Here is a 17,595-nt window from a genome sequence, read left to right on the forward strand (position 1 = left end):
TATCAGTTGCTCTTTATAAAATCTGAAATTAGGTCTGAGAATACATCAGAGTCTGCCTTGTCTTTAGAACTAAAAGGAAATGAAGTCACGAAAGTTATATCATGGCTATATTTTACCAAGTTGACTGAGTATAAGAAAAATAAAACTAAAGACTGAGAAGAATAAAGCAGGGTACACAAAGATTTAGAGATAAGAGATAGCAAGCAATACATGTTGGCTCTCTATTTCCTTATTCTAGACCCTACCAAGACCTATCTTTGTTCTGGGCCTGGAATCCCATGAAAACTCTCTTAAGTCCTTATTGATAGTTTCCTTTTGTGTAAGTGGCATAGATGCCCTTATCTTATCCAAATGGAAGTTTGTTGGTTTATTAAAAAGGCACACAAATGAGAAACTTAACTAGATACAATACAGCGAGTCTTGTAATCTGACAGTATGCTTTACAGCAGGAATGAAGAGTATCTATTAATACAATGAGTTACTTAATCAGAGATTATTTAAGAGCGCTTCTATTCAGCTCACAACAGATAATCCAATTTCCCTTGGTAACAACAACATTCTGTGTATTATTTTTTTAATTTTTTGTGTATATAAGACACATCCAGAAAAGTGTATAAAACATAAATGTAACAGCTTTACAGAGAGAGGTTACACTTGTAACCTCCAACCAGGTCAAAAAATGAAACATTAGCAGAACCCCAGAAGCCTCCATAATGTTTCCTCCCAATTACTATAACCCTCTGCTCCTCAAAATCAACCACTATACTCTCTTCTAGCATTATAAGTGTGCCTGCTGACAAACTTTATGTAAATGGAATCTTAAACTATTATTTTGTCTTATTTATTTTCCCTAATACTATGTTTGCGAGATTAATCCACTGTAATTTGTCATAGTAGGTCATTAATTTTCTCCGCTGTATCATATTTGTTTGCACGAATATAACTGAATTTACATGCCCATTCATTGCCTCATGGAAATAAGGCTGTTTCTAGGTTTCTGGCTATTATGAATAATACTGAGATATATATTTCTGTAACATCTTTCAGTGAAGATAGTTTTGAGTTGCAGTTGGATTTTTACCCAGGAGTGAAATCCCTGGGTCATTCACTGGGTTTGCTCAGTTTTGGTAGATAATGACAAGCTGCAGGACTACCTACGTAACTTTCTGGGCCCAGTGATATGTGAAAATTCACAGCCTCTTGTTCAAAAATTATTAAGAATTTCAAGACAGAAACAACAGGACACTAAAACAAGTGCAGGGCCCTTCTAAACCCTCTGTGACCACACAGGTCACTCACCCATGAAGCTGATCCTGCCAGACTTCTTCCCAAATTGGTTGTACCAATTTTTACACTCCAAAATTTTTCATATCATTTGGATTCATGGAATTGTGAGTCTTGTAATGGGGCTGACCATTTTATGATTGTAAGAGTAGCCCCAGAATTCTATCTCAGGAAAAAACATTTGGGAAAACTCCTTGTTTAATAAAGCTCACAGGGAAAAGGGAGACATTCTGAAGGAAAAACCAAGGCAACCAAAATGAATACTGGATTTTATTCATGGGACAAAATGAGGAATGTATTTCCCTCTGAACTGAGTAGGAGAGGCGAGAGGTAAAAGGCAGAGAAAGGAAAGAAGAAAGAGAAAGGTATGAATTTGGGTGGTGAAAAATGCCCATTGTCAGAACTTTACTAATAAGAGTTTGTAATGTTCAATTTTCATTTGTTTGCCTTTCTAAATTGTAAGCATTTCTCCCTATTTCCCACCAATAAACTTTCCTAATTGTGTGAGGATAGTTTCTTTATAAACATTGATAAGGAGCAATGTGCCACGTTTAAACAAGGCCTCTGTGGAAACAAAATTAGACACCATAGTAACAAAAATCCAGCAGAAGCAGTAAACTGGAATCAGAGATGAGCTGCCCACATGTCCATAGGCCCTTGGGAATTTTTGAAACTGCTTAGACCTTCACAAAGCATAAAATGTAGGTTTCAGCTGATTTTATTTAAAAGCAGGGCCCACAAGCACTATATATAAGAAGTAGTTATTTCCATATCAATTGACAGCTATCATGAACACTGCACTACTTCACCTCTAAATAAATGTAATCTGATAGGAATACAGAACTTTGCTTTCTTGTCAAAATAGAACAGCAATCATCTTTAATACTCAAGGGTTCCAGTATACCAGTAGACACCGGAATAGCCTGTAGAAGTGACAGCATTTCTGCACAAAAATGGCAAAACCGAGTGGAGAGAATATGGTGACTAGTGCGATGAGATGGTGTCAACAGTAAGCATCATTTTCATCAGTGGGGACTGAAGCAGGATGGGGGGGGGTTCATTCCATGCAGTGATTAACCATACTTCATGAAAAGCAATCCGGTAATAGGTGTGTGTGGACTGGGGTTGTGGATGGAGGAAACTAGGGAGAGAGAAGGGATGTTTCCAGAGAGGTAGGATCCTCAATAGCAAGTTAGAGCAAAAGCCACTAGAACACAAGTTATACAATTTCTAGAAGCTTAAGAAGCTTCAAGTTACACTTTTTCTGGTGTTGTAGGTTATTTCTGTTTATACTTCCCAGCCAGAGCTTTGACCTCTACAAGCACATCAAGGACATGTGCCTTATTTCATTTATCTTGGTATCCTTGGGCTTTAGCACAGCATCTGGCATATATTAGGCGCTTAATAATGCTTGTTAATTATCTGACATATGAATTAAATGAGGTGGCAAACTTTCATTTAAAAAACACAGAAAATTTTTCCACCAATGAAAGTTATCTGAAAAGTTTACCAAAATGAAAAGGTGAGAAAAGTTATCCAAAAACCAAAATCATAGTTAATAAAGAACGAAGAGTAAAAAAAGAAATCTAAGTTCCACTGGTTAAAGAGATGAATTTCTAGACAATGTGAAGATTGTCAGAACCACAGGAATATAGACCATATCCATGAGGAGACAATGTATTTTTCTGAAAACACAATGAGAAGGGATTAGACAAAACTCCAAGTATGACTTTGGGCAAATAATTTTAACCATAAAAATTACAAACCTGGATCACCCTTTCTGTGGGCTTTTGCTGCCTGTACCCAGGACACTAAACACTCCCAAGACAAGACAGAGAGCCATTCAGACTTGGCACGTTATGAATTCTTGCAATCTAACTTCGAACAAGCCCTCTGTATTCACCAATCCCATAACCATGACCAGCTCTGCTCCTCCCAGTGACTAGTTCAAGACCTCTTTTCTCTGCTGTCTCCCTCCTTCTTCCTTAGCAGATGACTTCTCCGACTTTACAGAAAATTAAGGCACTGGTGCCATCAAGTTCTTGTCGTATATTAACCCCTGTCCTCATCTTCGTGCCTATCTATCTCCATATCTACCCTTCCTTTCCAAAATTATAACGGGAGTTGTTTCCCTTCCCCTCTCCAAAGATTACTCCTCCATGTATGTTCTCAGTCACACCCCTTCCTAATTTCTGTGGACCTTGAATCCTAGACTTATCAACCATCTCCCCAGCATCTTTTCACACTGCTGGATTCCTATGTTTTGTATGATTCCAAATATGCAAATGTATAGCCTAACTTTAAAACAAAACATAATAAAACAAAAACCTTCTATTGACTTCTATTGAAGAAACTCGCCTTCTCAGTACTATGAAATTTCTCTGAACTACCAAATTTTTCAGTGATCTCTGCCCAATAGCTTTTTTTCTTTACCCCACCTTATATCTTTAACTCCTTGAAAAGGATTTAAGGGTTTCTTTCCTGTCTATCTTTCAAACCCACCTTCCATACTTCATCATTTTTGATAAAAGATTTGTTCTGTCAAACCAAAACCATTAAGGTCATCTTGCTAGTTTCTTCTAACTCTTTGCATCTCACAACCCATCAGTCACCAAGTCCTATCAATTCTTCCCTGACATGGACTTTTAGATGTGTACCTTGTTCTTTGACTAAATCCCTAACTATTTATGCTTGGGATACTGAAATTGCCTACTAGCTAGTTATATGAATTAGGAAGTGCTATGTCAATAAATGATCCCAAAATCTCAATGACTGATAGCAAGAGAGTTTATTTCAAGTTTAAGATATGGGTTATTGCGGGACTCTGCTTCATGATTCTTCACCCTGAGATTCAAGGTGATGAAGCTGCCCTTGTATAAAAAATTGCCAATCTCACAGTAAAAAGAAAAGAGAACATGGCAAACCATAATTCAGCTCTTGAAGCTTCTCCTTGGAAGTGGCACTCATCACTTTTTATTGCTTCCAAATAGCACATTCCCTGTGTCTTCACGCTCTGCTCACCATCTCCCACCTCACCCAACCAGCAGTGCCGCTGAAAAACCTACATCCTCTTCAGCATTCTCAGAAGATATTCCTTGTGTACATCAAGACACTCCAGATCCCTCTCCAATAATTCCTTCCCTAACTCTTGTTGGTGCTACACTCCTTAGAGATTTAATATATCAGTATACAATGCTAGTATAGGTGGCTAGTTTGCACAACAGTTGCATCTATATATCTAATTTCTCCAACTATATTGTACATATTTTGTGATCAACAATAATTCTTAATAACTGCCATTTCAATTCTTGATTTTTGCCCATTTCCAAACAATTAGGAAAGTCTCTGATACAAAACAATTTGTAATGCCTCTAAGGCATGCCATGAGATAGTCATGACCCTAACCAGAGTGAGCTTGGTGGAGAGTATAGAGGAAACACAGAGTAATGAAAGGTAAATGTGGTTATGAGTGCTGGTTCTAGAGATAGACTGCCCTGGTACAAATCTATGGCTCCATCACTTACAAACTGGGTCACCATTAGCAAGTCACTTTATTTTTTTTTTTTGCTACATTATCTCTTATGGATCAGTATATTAATATGATTATATCATATGATTGTTTTAATGAAAAATTAAGTAAATACATAAAAAGTGATTATAAAATTGACTGGTACATATTAAGCCCTCAATAAAGATTAGGTGTTGTTGGGGATTTCCCTGGTGGTCCAGTGGTGAAGACCTCACCTTTCAATGCAGAGGGTGTGGGTTCAATCCCTGGCTGGGGAGCTAAGATCCCACATATCTCAGGGCCAAAAAACCAAAACATAAAACAGAAGCAATATTGTAACAAATTCAATAAAGACTTCTAAAAATGGTGCACATCAAAAAAAATCTTTTAAAAAAAATTAGGCGCGGGTTTCCCTGGTGGCACAGTGGTTGAGAGTCCACCTGCCGATGCAGGGGACATGGGTTCGTGCCCCGGTCCGGGAAGATGCCACATGCCACGGAGCGGCTAGGCCCGTGACCCATGGCCGCTGAGCCTGCGCATCCGGAGCCTGTGCTCCGCAACGGGAGAGACCACAACAGTGAGAGGCCTGCGTACCGCAAAAAATAAAAAATAAAAAAAATTAGGTGCTGTTGCTGCTACCATTAGTGGGCAGTCTACAGTCTCAAAAGAACTTTGTTATTTTCTATTCTCATGACCATTAAGAATAAAGTGTATGAGAAAACTCATATTCTCTAGTGTTACTTGCGAATCTGGCATCAGGAAATATTACTAAAATATTCCAAATACTTATGATATTTCTTTTGTTCCCCATAGCACTGAGGGCTGCCCAAGATCCATTCGAGATGTTCAATAAATATTTGTTGGTTGGCATAACCTCTCATCTCTCAGCTTCCAAATCTTAAAAATAGGAATAATACCTGCAGTACTGCAGTACTTAAATTACAAAGTTATTTTAAATATACAATTTATTTGTTTTAGAAAACAAAATGAAACAATATAGGCATATAAATTTCTTTTGATGATAATGAAAGTGGGAGATGGGCTATTTGGGGTGATAGGAGAAAACAAAAAGAAAAGATTATATAAATTTTGCTGTTCAATATTATAAAAGGTAGAGGTAACATAAGGCTATTTATGAAGAAAATGTTATAACAATAAAAATTAAAAGTGGTCAAATAATATAGTATTGTTTGAAGTTAGAAAAACAAAAAGTGACATACTTTGAGACACTCTAAGAAAAAATATCAAATTCTTCAACAAGTGGTGCTGGGAAAAACTGAACAGCTACATGTAAAAAAAAATGAAATTAGAATATTCTCTAACACCATACACAAAAATAGACCCGAAATGGATCAAAGACCTAAATGTAAGGCCGGACACTATAAAAATCTTAGAAGAAAACACAGGCAGAACACTCTTTGACATAAATCACAGCAATATATTTTTTGATCCACCTCCTAGAGTAATGAAAATAAAAATAAACAAATGGGACCTAATTAAACTTAAAAGCATTTTCAAAACAAAGGAAACCATAAACAAAACAAAAAGACAACCCACAGAACTGGAGAAAATATTTGCAAAAACAGCGACTGACAGGGGATTAATCTCCAAAATACATAAACAGCTCATGCAGCTCTATGTCAAAAAAACAAACAACCCAATCAAGAAATGGGCAGAAGATCTAAATAGACATTTCTCCCATGAACACATACAGATGGCCAAAAAGTACATGAAAAGATGCTCAGCATCTCTAATTATCAGAGAAATGCGAATCAAAACAACATTGAGGTATCACCTCACACCATTCAGAATGGCCATCACCAGAAAGTCTACAAACAATAAATGCTGGAGAGGGTGTGGAGAAAAGGGAACCCTCCTACACTGTTGGTGGGAATGTAAATTGGTACAACCATTATGGAGAACAGTATGGAGTTTCCTTAAAAAAAACTAAAAATAGAACCACCATATGATGGAGCAATCCCACTCCTGGTCATATATCCAGAGAAAACTCTAACTCAAAAAGATACATGCACCTCTATGTTCACAGCAGCACTACTTATAATAGCCAAGACACGGAAGCAACCTAAATATCCATTGACAGATGAATGGATAAAGAAGAGGTGGTACTTATATACAGTGGAATATTACTCAGCCACATAAAAGAATGAGATAATGACATTTGCAGCAACATGGATACAACTAGAGATTATCATACTAAGTGAAATAAGTCAGACAGAGAAGGACAAATATACGGTATCACTTATATGTGGAATCTAAAAAATGATGTAAATGAACTTATTTACAAAACAGAAATAGAGTCACAGATGTAGAAAACAATCTTACGGTTACCAGAGGGGAAAAGGGGCGGAGGGATAAATTGAGAAATTGGGATTGACATACACACACTACTCTACATAAAACAGATAACTAAAAAGGACCTACGGTATAGCACAAGGAACTCTACTCAGTACTCTGTAATGACCTATATGGGAAAAGAATCTAAAAAGAGTGGATATATGTATCTGTTTTAAAAAAAAAAGATAACATTAGAAAAAGAAAGAAAAGCAAAAAGTGACACACTCTGAGACAATCTAAGAAAAAAATCAAATTCTTGCAATGGCTTCAGTATAAAGTGAGAAAGGAGAAAAGGATCACAGTTGAGAATAAAACACAAATTTAAAACATGTATGATTTTCTCTACTGAAGATCTGGAACAATTAGAGAACAAGGCCTGGAGATGGAGGCAAGGGAGAGAGAGAGAAAAAGGGAAAGAGAAAGGGAAATGAATGAACTGGGTATTAACAAGATAGCTCCCCACTGACATTTACCAGATTCTGTTAGGTGCTTAAGTATCTCTAACTCCAGAACTTTAAGAAGTTACTTTTCCTATTCTCAGAATTTTGTGGTATATTTCCATCCATGTATTCTATTTTATTTTACTTACTTGTACTTTTCTACAGGAAAATAACTTTTCAAATATGTCATTAAAATGGTAAATTGGCAACTTCAACTGAAATCTAGTTTAGAAATGATGAATTGTTAGTGATATTATTCATATCATGAAAGTACACAACTGCAACCTGGCAAAGACATTAGTTTGATGTATAAAAATATCCTGTGCCTGTTTCTGCAAAATACATTTCAAAAAAAAAAATAGCAATGTTGCTTCTGTAGTGGGTTTCCATTTGGAAGAAATAAAATGTTCCCGACTAAATGTGTTGGCTTTCTATTAAGGGGTATGTTTTCTTCCAGCAAACCCTTAGTTCACCAGTGTTTGATGTTAGAAATATTTCCTTAGTGAAAAATACAACTGTACTATCATTGGCTCTCATCTTTTAAGTGGATTTCTAGTGACTATAATACATATATGGGATTCAGGTTGGAATCTATCACTAATACTCACTTAGCATAGAAATTCAGACATAGATTTATTATTTCTAAGCCTCCTTTCTTAAAATACATCATAATATAGCTTTGAAAATATAACTCAGCACAGTAACTGTAATATTCACAGTTCAGAAGTAAACAGGTCCCACTGTCCTTTATCCACCCCTCAAACATTCCTCCTCTCACCGTTTTTCCACAGGCTCTTGGTGGTTTCCACAGCAATGGAAGTGGAGAGAGGCACATTTCTGGAAACATGACTATCCTTTCATTCTCCTCCTACTCAACAATGTTATATAGTTCATCTTTTTCTATAACTTCAGTTGAAAAAACCTTTATTTTGTTATAGCTAAAACTGACTAGACTAGCTAGGTCTCCATCATCTTATGCTTCACTTTCACGTCCTCTTTCCATATGTTCTTTTTTTTCTTTCTTTTGTTAATGATTCCTTTACACCTAATTGCTTAAAGTAGCTTACTTATTAGTTAAAGCTGTATCAGGCACCTGGCGTTTTTCCTCTTTGAAACACTCCCTAACACTCCTCTTCTTTGAAAGCATTCTTCATTCCAGAAGAGGAGGTCATGGTACAATAACCCCGGAGACCACCAGAGCCCATCTCTGGACCTCCTGACACCCAGCCTTGATGGCTTTGAAATGTTCCATGAGAAGAGAAGAATACAGATCCCGCACCTGCCCTGATCCTTATCAAGAACCCTATTTTGGGGACTTCCCTGGCTGTCCAGTGGTTAAGACTCTGCACTCCTACTGCAGGGGTCACAGTTTCGATTCCTGCTCAGGGAACTAAGATCCCACCTGCCGCCCAGCATGGCCAAAGATGAAAAAAAAAAGAAACCTATTTTGAGCTAACACTATGAAGTTTTACTCACTGAACCCTTTCAAGGAGGACACAGTCTTAAGGGCACTAGCCTGCTGTGGCCTCCTTTGGCAAAGAAATAAAGCTACTCTTTTCTTCTTCAACTAAAACTCTGTCTCCGTGATTTTGATTTGGTGCTGGTGTACAGAGACTGAGATTTCAGTAGCAATACTGCGGGCCCAAAATCACTTCTCCAACTTTCGCCCTATTACCCAATTTGCAATTCTTCTCTAGGTCTGTTTTCTGAAAGCACAGTGCTCATCACTTCACCATCTCTGTACAAGCTGTTCTCCCCAGCACACCCTCCCTTTCTCTCTGTATCTGAACCCTACCTGCACTCTAGGAGTCTGCTCAAGCCCCCTTTCTGTGTGTAGCCCTCCCCACGGTCTTGAACTTGTGTTGACCTCCCTTCTTCAGAAACCTTTTAATCCTAGAGCATGCCACACACTCGACTGCATTAATAATCTATACCTTTTGTGGTTACCGATGTTTTCATGTGTGCTAGTCTTGAGACTCCAGGGAGGTTTATAAATTCATTGAAGACAGTGTTATGGTTTATTCTTCTTTTTACACTGTGTAGTAAATTTCAATACTGGACTAGCACAGTAGTTCCCAGTTTATTTATTTGCAAAGAATACATGTTTGATAAATACAAACACTAATTCTTACAAAACCTTTAAAGAGTTGAAAGATGAGAACCCTAAAATTCAAATTTTAAGCTCATTCATGGTGGCTACCATGCTATTAAACTGTTTTTGACCCCTATTCAATGTATTCAATATAATGTAATGAAGAATCATCAAATACTTTTGCCTGAATCATCTACCTACACTATTTCTGTTAATAATAAGCTAAATTTTACCCCATTAAAGTTAGCCTCACAAAAAAAGGAAGAGAATTTCTATTCTGTACTTTGGACAGATGGAAGAGCAGCTACATCTTTCATTTATCCTTTTAGGTCTTTATTCATTCATTTAATAACTATTTAGTAAAAGCCTACTATACACAAAGGATTAACCTGCTAAGGACCAGAATGCTACCATTCTATAATCCATTCCTTTATGCCTTGAAAAGCTTCTAATCTTCACAAACCCTCTATTAAATGAAAATACACCAGAGGGAAGAAATATTTTGAACCACTGTTAGGTAACACCTTTACCAGAATCACTGACTAACTTCTAAGTGCAAGAATGATGCCTGGAGAAACAGAGAAAGTACTAAAAGATGTGGTAAGTGGTAATGTCAAGCCTTACCTAAAATCTGATCTAGAAAATGACCAAATCCCCTTGGATAGAGCTGGGCAGGGATGTGTTCAACTCTCTCCCATTTCCCTATTTTCCTGTGACCAATCTTCAAATTTTCTTCACTCTGGGACATATTTTTTGAAGGTTTTCTACCTAGGATAGATCGTAGAAAGAAAGGGAATTTCCAAAATAGCCCCAATAAAGCAAGCACAACCATTATCTGCTCACAAATCAAGTCATTCTATTCAGGGGCGGGGCAGGGAGAGCTCTTACTTCTTGGTTATTCACAGTAACTTACTTAAATATTTGGCCTTTTTGAACAATGCATTTTGAGACCCCAAGCAAGTATAGTTCCTTTGTATAACCTACAATGAAAAAGAAGATTTTTTTTCATCTCACAAAGGAAAGGCTAAACTTCCATAAAATGCCAATACAAATATCAGCACATGTTATGTTTTATTAGTTGGACTAATATGAATGATCAGGTCAGGGAATGTCTGTGAACATGCTTTTTAAGATTTTTATCCTGATCTTTGAGAACTGAGCTATGCGGTTTTGCTGCCCTCTGGAGGAGAGTCAAGAATCATTACATCTACTAATTGGACACTGGTATTCTCCTTACATTATGTTTATTGAAACTGATTAACTAACTGACTATATTAATCAAGTCACAAATTACAATAATAACTATTGCAACACAAAATGTCTCCTAAACATCTCAAAGAACTAAATAATCACAATAATATTAAACTTCCAGTTAACCAATACAAGTTATTGGGTCTACTATTTGCCCCTTATGGACAATTAACATGGAATAATAATCACTTACTCAGAGGCATTCAGAAAGGTGTTACCCATCTATAGTCCTGAATTCCCTGTATAAAATACACCAAATAAAATAACCCCAAGCGAGAAATCATTCAAATTCATTATAGATAAATTTATTCCTTTATTTGCAGGTGAATTTGAAATTTGTGGATATTTTGCTGGAAATATTGCAGTTTCTACAATTTAAATCTTTCTCCCAATTCACATAATCAGTAGTTCCCAGTTTATTTATTCAACAGGATTTATTCAGAGCCTTCTATGAGCTCCTTCTGAATTATGCCAAAGGTCGGTTGAGAAACTGATGAATTATTTAATTCTCTTCTGCTGTCCTATGATTCTCCCTCTGATGCTTCAAGTGTGTGACCAAATTTACACATAGCACAAAAGTCAGATATCAGAATACTGGCCTCAATGCATTCATCCTCACTCCTTCTCCACCTGAATAATCAAACCATTAATATGTATTAAGAACTCTCTTCCTGCACAGTTTGCAAGTTCTAAAGTTTTAAACTGAGGAACTGGGAGTCAACTTCCAGATTTTCTGCCACAGTCACTACTCTGGACACGTGCTGAACAAGTAACCACAAGGGTTGAATGAGGTGGGCTTCACTGAGGCCACCCCTCTGCAGAAGGGATGAAACAGAGCACCTGGACTGTCCTCAGTGCTTTCTTATCCTCTTACTTTCACCCTACCCAGGTGCCTAGTGCCACTGAAACTGAGTAGGATCCTTTGGGACTCCTGGGCACAAAAGCCTTTCTGTGTCCCCCATTTCTTAATTACAGGAAATAGGTCTCATTCAGCCTCCTGACCTTCCCTGAGTTCCAACAGACAGGTTCATACTGTTGTTAATTAGGGAAGGGAGGGGATGCAGAAACAAGGGAGGAACAGTCAAGAAACAATAGTGCAGCCTTGGGGCAGGGTCCTGGTTCCCCCTCAAAGGATATATATAACAATATCTGTGAGATGTTTCTCAGATACTGAAAGCCCCACCTGGTGGGAGAAGTTAACTGTATGCTGCCCACAAGCACACAGACCCCAGACCCAGTTGGAACCAGAAGGTTGATGATGCTGACTCCCACTTACCTCACCACCAACCAATCAGAAGAACGTCCATGAGCTGATCACGCCCTCTTTGAACCATTACTATAAAACTCCTCCTACCCACCCCAGGTCAGGACACACAGTTTTGAAGGCATTAGCCCACTGTGGCCCCCTTTGCCTGGCAAAGCAATAAAGCTATTCTTTTCTACTTCACCCAAAATTCTGTCTCCAAGATTTAATTCGATGTTGGGTACAGAGGCCAGATTCAGCATCATCACCCCCCTTCACTTTGGTTGCCCAAATATCCCACCAATACACACTTTACTCCAGACAACCCAGTGTTTTAGGGTCTGTACTATTCTTTTTATAATTCCTACCCCTAGAATATCTTATTAACCCTGAGTCCCTATTATAGCTGGAACCTGCTTGATAAAGTGGTATCAAATTGTATTAACTAATTCAGACCGTGGGCATCATGAGTGATAATTGATGGATGTCTTTGTCTTCTTATGCAGCATTTTAACAGAGCCAAATAAGAAAGATCTTCATAGCAATATAGCAGAATGTTTAAGAGTACACCTAGTTGATTTTACAAGATGGATATGATGGTGTAAAAAAAAATTTTTTTTAAACAGACTTTTAACTTGCTCTCTAGACTCATTAATGTCCACCCTGAACAAAATACCAAGAAAATATTGCTTTGCTTTGCTTTTCCTTTTTTATTTTTTCAAATTTTTATTTGTTTGTTTGTTTGTTTATGGTCCTGCTCAACTAAAAAATCCTCTGCCCTCATTCAGATACTAAAAAGTCCAGTCCAGTCCAGTCTAGTCTAATCACAAAACTGAAATCTTCCTTTCAAGTTATAACTTCTCCCCTCTCCCAGCTCCAACATGCTTTGGGCTTGGATGTCTGCAGCAGGTAAGTAGGATGAAGCTGGCTTCCTTTCTCTTCCTTGCTCACCCCCTCTCCTGCTAGGTCAGGCCCAGAGTACAGTTGTGATCTTGTATCACTGTCCTCTGGTATCCAAGGCTGATTCTCCTCTAAAGGTTTTTTGGGGCAGGCCCTCAGAAACCCTCTCATGAAGGTACGTTAACTGCCTCTCCTCCAGCAGACTGCTGACTATTCTCCCCTCCTCCATCCCTGGCTTCTGACCGTCCATTCCTCTTCTCGTGCTTTCCTTCATCACTCACAGCAATACCCTAGGGAGGATGTAGGATGATGTAGTAAATTTCCTGTGGGTTAACCTTTAACCCAGAGAGGCAGTAGGCATCATTGAGCTGGTCTAAATTTCCTTCCTAATCCTACTTCTGATGGATGAATTATTCTGAGGCACGCTTTTTCTTTAGAGCCACGGAGCAGTGGCTAACTTGGCATATCACCTCAAATTTGCTTCTTATCTTTCTCTGCCTCATCTCTTTCCTTCTCTCTTGCTGCGCTGTGATGTGCCTCCCAAATAAGCATTATCACCTCAACCTTGCCTAAGACTCCTTCTTTTTTAATTGGACCTGAAATAGGAAACCAGAAATACCATCATATTTCATAAGTTTTCCTTTACTGTGGAATAAATCCAAACAATCAATTTCGATTTCATCTGGAAAATAAAGAAATTTGGACTTTGCATTGAGATAATTTGATAGGGCACTGAACATTTATTACTAATCACAGCATGATTAATTTAGGCATCTTCTGCACACCCACTGCACCAACCTAGTCCAGAGCAACATAATCTCTTGCCTAGACTTGAACCACAAATTCCTAACTGGTCTCCCTGACTCTAGCATTTTCCTGCTTCAACACATTCTCCCTACTGCTGCCAGAATGACTGCCTCAGGATACACTAACTGCCTTTGGGACCTTTGTTAAAGAGGCATCTCTTACCTTTAGACTCCTCAGGCATGAATCAAAACATGACTTCCTCTCTCAAACTCCACAAGATGCAAGCATTCCTTGACACACTTGCCTCTTCCAAAGAAGGGGGGAGGAGAAACAGCACACCAACAGCACTCACCAAAGAACTCCTGACTCTCAGCTTAATAAACAAGCCCCCAAATCCCAAAGCTTAACACAATATATGCTTACCTTTCACACATGTCACAGTTCAATGAGAGATGGAGGTGGAATAAAGGCTCTGTTCCATCTAGTCTTTCAGGGACCCAGCTTCCTTCCATCTAGTAGCTCCTTCATCCCCCAGGATTTACAATCCTATTCCAGGTCCTCTGCCTCCCATCTGCCAAGGAGCAAAGAAAGCAAGCATGGAGGACTGGGGTTTAAGGCCCAGCCTGTAAGGGGCACACATGGCTTCTGCGTAACACCCCCTGTAATGTTTAATTTTACACGTCAACTTTCAGGGTGCTTTTGGATGATATTGACATTAAAATCAGTGAACTTTGAGAAAAGCAGTTGGCCCTCCATAATGTGGGTGGGCCCAATCCAATCAGTTGAAGGCGTGATTAGAACAAAAAGAGCAGCCTCTCTGAGCAAGAGGGAATTCTCCATCTGACTGCCTTCAGACTGCATCTGTGTCATCAGCTCCCCTATGTCTCGAGCCTGCCAGCCCGCACTGCAGATTCTGGACTCACCAGCCTCCATAATCATGTGAGCCAATTCCTCCTAATAAATCTCTGTATACACACACACACACACACACACGCACGCACACACGCACGCACGCACGCACGCACTCACACACATCCTGGTATTGATTCTGTTTCTCTGGAGAACGCTGACTAATACGTCCCCTTGGCCACAATGCAGGCCCCTAACTGCAAGGAAGCTTGGCAATGTAGCACTTTCTAAAACAGACATATGATCGTGTAACTTCCCTGTGTTAAGGGAGACTTCCTATTGCTCTCAGAACAAGGTCCAAACTTATTATCAAGTCACGAGTTCTCCAAATTCTTATCTTTTTCTACATCTCCATTTGAACCTCTAATGCTCTCCCACTACACACTCTGATGGATTTCATCTGATGGGTCTCACCCTCTATTGACTGCAGGTCTTCCTTATACATTATTAACGACAATAGCTAACACTTACTGAGCACTTATCATCTGCCAAGCACTGTCCCCCCCAAAATTAAATGCATTTCTCATTTAATCCTTACAACAGCCCTGTGAGGTGAGTATTATTACAAATACTTTACAGATGGAAAAACTGTGACACAGAGAACTTAGGTAATTCACCCAAGGTCCAACAGCAAGTAAATAATGAAGGATTCAAATTCCTCATCTAACTTGAAAACCTCCTTCACCTCCAGTTTCTCTTTACCAAACTCTACCACTATCGCCCCTTCACCTGTCTAATACTTTATCATCCTTAGGATATCAATCAAAACCTCTCTCTTTCAGGACATATTTATGACTCCATAGACTTCATCAGGTCTACCCACTAAAGTTTTCAAGGAACCCTTTATCTCCCGTATGATAGCACATTCATTGTGACTACTTATATAATTGAACATCACCTATCTCCCTTAGTGTTTAAGTTCAGGATGGCAGAAGTACATACATACACACACACCAGAGAGAGATGACAAAATATTTCATGTACAGTATTAACGAAAAGATAAAATACGTAGTGCACTAAATATCTGTCATTTGCCCCTTCAGATCCACTCTTTACCCTTTGTCTTGGTCAGTTCAAACTGTTATACAAAGTACCATAAACTGGGTGACTCATCAACAATAGAAATCTATTTCTCAACAGTTCTGGAGGCTGGAAGGTGGAGATGATGGTGGCAGCGCGGTCAGGTTCTAGTGACAGCCCTCTTCTGGGCTGCAGACTGACGATCTCTTTCTATCCTCACACAGCAGAAGCAGGGCTAGAGGGCCTTCTGGGGTCCCTTTCAGAAGACTCTAATCCCTTATAAAATCCACCCTCATGACCTTATTACCTCTCAAAGGCCCCACATCCTAATACCATCAAACTGTCAATTAGGGGCTTCCCTGGTGGTGCAGTGGTTGAGAGTCCGCCTGCCGATGCAGGGGACACGGGTTCGTGCCCCGGTCCGGGACGATCCCACATGCCGCGGAGCGGCTGGGCCCGTGAGCCATGGCCGCTGAGCCTGCGCGTCCGGAGCCTGGGCTCCACAACGGCAGAGGCCACAACAGTGAGAGGCCCGCGTACCGCAAAAAAAAAAAAAACCTGTCAGTTAGGATTTCAACATGAATTTTGGGAAGACACAAATATTCAGTTCATTGCATTCCAGCCCTGGCTCCAAAAATGCATGTCCTTCTCACATGCAAAATATATTCATTCCATTCCAGTAACTGAAAGTCTTAACTCATTCCAGCATCAACTCTAAAGTCCAAAGTCTCATAAAAATCATCTAAATCAGATATGAATGAGACTCATACTAAAGCAAAATTCCTCTCCAGCTGTGAACCAATGAAATCAAGCAAATCATGTGCTTCTAAAATGCAATGGTAGGACAGGCATAGGACAGACATTCCCATTTCAAATGGGAGAAAAAGGAGAGAAGGAAGGAGTAATGGGTCCTTAGCAAGCCCAAAACCTAGCAAGGAAAACTTCATGAGATCTTAAGACTCGAGAATAATCCTCTTTGGCTCCATACTCTACGTTTCAGTCCCACTACGGTGGTCCCACCTTCTAGACCCACTGGGGTGTCACTATCACCCTGAAGCTTGGCAAGGAACTGCCTATGCTGTTTCTCTCTGCAGTGGCTCCACCCATGCCATGGTTCTCTGTCAGGATGGAGGTCACACCTCCAGGACTCCACTGAGCTTTGGTCCCACCCTTTGAAATCAAGGTGGATATAGTCCTGTCCCCTGGACCCAAGCATTCTGGGCCTGTGTTAGGAGTGAACTCTGATGATCTTCTGAATCGCCTTCAGGGTCTTTTTCCCTTGTCTTGACAATAGCATGTTTGTAGTCAAATAGTTCTATGGTCCAGTCCTGAAGGATCTAAGAAGTTTGACAGACTTCCCTCATTTTGTCCCATTTCCTCTGCCAGTCCCAGCTGGCAGTTTTTCCGTTGGTATAATCCCATCTCTATTCTTGGCTTTTGTTGAGATGGTTGATTAATTCCATGGTTCACATCCCTTAGTGTTCTCTTCCAAACACACTTTCTTATCTTTTGCAATATGAATAGGCTAAGAATTTTCCAAATCTGCAAGCTCTGGTTCATTTTTGCTTAATGGTTCTATCTTCAAAGCATTTCTGTCTCCTCACATTCTACTATAAGCAGTCAGAAGGAACCAGGCTTTTCCTTCAACATTTTCTTAGAAATCGCTTCAGCTAAATATCCAATTTCATCACTGGCAAGTTCTACCTTCCACAAAAGACTAGAACACCAACACAATTTAGGCAAATTTTTTGCCATCTGATAACAAGGATCACCTTTCCTCCAGTTTCTAATAACCTATTCCTTATTTCCATCTGAGACTCGATCAAAATAGCCTTTACTGTCCATA

General features: G+C 39.2%; 1 protein-coding gene across 3 annotated transcripts in view; it reads right to left on the reverse strand.

Moving 5' to 3' along the window:
- The window catches only part of CHODL (chondrolectin), a 347,429-nt gene that overhangs the window by 319,882 nt on the left and 9,952 nt on the right, over positions 1-17,595 (reverse strand). The window contains exon 1 of one of the 3 annotated variants that reach the window (XM_060010457.1): positions 14,244-14,350. The exons of 1 other annotated variant lie outside the window; for it this stretch is intronic. The gene's annotated coding sequence lies outside the window, so the exon portion shown is untranslated. Of the gene's footprint in view, positions 1-14,243; positions 14,351-17,595 lie in introns of those variants that run through there. One more of the 3 variants, XM_060010458.1, reaches the window with a different exon arrangement.

Source organism: Delphinus delphis, chromosome 4, assembly GCF_949987515.2.
Source record: "Delphinus delphis chromosome 4, mDelDel1.2, whole genome shotgun sequence".
Lineage (NCBI taxonomy): Eukaryota > Metazoa > Chordata > Mammalia > Artiodactyla > Delphinidae > Delphinus > Delphinus delphis.